Below are 1,202 nucleotides of genomic sequence, written 5' to 3' on the forward strand. Positions count from 1 at the left end.
TCCTCCTCAGCGGCGCTGCTCTTCTTGGCCACAGGAACCGAAGCGGGTGTTTGAGCAGGGGCCTTCTCGATCTTGCCTTCTCCTCCCACGGTGTCCTGGCCCTGGGCACCGGGCACCTGCTGAGGGCGGCGGCGTGGATTGTTGGGGCGGCGGGATCCGTAGCGTGGCGGGGGCTTCTGCTGCAGACCTCCGGCGTCTTGCCCGCTTTCCTTGTCTTCCGCCTCCAGCTCTTCAGAGATGCCTGCTGAGGGTCTTGGACCAGGAACGATGCCTCGACCCCTAGGGCGACTTAGCAGGTAGCTGGGGCCAGGCCCCCGCCGAGGGGCGCCCTCAGGCCTTGAGGCTGGGCCGGCCGCGGGCAGGTGGGTGGACCGCGGGCCACCGGTGGGAGCGAGGATCCAAGGGCGGCGAGACCCGGCCAAGGCCCTGCGGAAGGGCGGGAAGCGCTGCAGCCTTTGGTCTTGGGGGCCACTGGGCAGGCGGCGCCTCTGGCCCTGGGCCTCGGTGAAGCCTTCGCCACTGGCCTCACCTTCGTGGACGGCGTCCTCAGCGCCCCTGGGACCGTGAGAGGGTGGCCCGCGGCGGCGGATGTAGAAGCCCCTGCGGAACCGGGGGCGGTTGGCAGCGAAGCGGCTGCCCTGCACTGGGGCACCCGCTGGCCCGGTCACGTTAGCGGCCTCGGTGCCCCGCTCGCCCTGCACCACATCGAACTCGACCGTCTCGCCGTCGCCCACGCTGCGTTGGTACTTGCGAGGGTTGTTCCGGGTGATGGCCGTCTGGTGAACGAACACATCTTCCTGGGTATCATGCCTGCTGATGAAACCGTACCCGTTCTTCACGTTAAACCACTTGACAGAGCCTCGCACTCTCTTGGCGATGACTTTTTTGGGCACCTTTCCCTTGGCCCCTGCTGCCGCGGTGGTCTTGGGGATCGCGTCTCCGCTGAGGTCGCCAGCCACTGGGGTCTGGGGAGGAGGATCTCCACCTTGCAAGGAAACCGGGAGTTTCTCCGCGGCTTGAGGGGGTACTGAGGCGGTCACCTGCGTGCAGGTGACCTCTCCCGTCTCACTCATGAGGCCGTCCTTGCTCTCCTTTCTCTGAGAACTTGAGGGAAATCGGGTCCTCGGCGATTGGGGGTGGGGTGGGGTGGGGAGGGGCTAGGTCTGGAGGCAGGAGCCTCGCTCAGGAAGGGTCGTGGGTCG

The 1,202-nt window shown here is 67.2% G+C and overlaps 1 pseudogene; it reads right to left on the bottom strand.

Moving 5' to 3' along the window:
- Window positions 1-5: 5 nt before the first annotated feature.
- Window positions 6-1,169, bottom strand: LOC144219074 (Y-box-binding protein 3 pseudogene; annotated as a pseudogene).
- Between the last annotated feature and the right edge of the window lie 33 nt (window positions 1,170-1,202).

The sequence above is a fragment of the Crocuta crocuta genome, unplaced genomic scaffold, assembly GCF_008692635.1.
Source record: "Crocuta crocuta isolate KB4526 unplaced genomic scaffold, BGI_CrCroc_1.0 C28527050, whole genome shotgun sequence".
Lineage (NCBI taxonomy): Eukaryota > Metazoa > Chordata > Mammalia > Carnivora > Hyaenidae > Crocuta > Crocuta crocuta.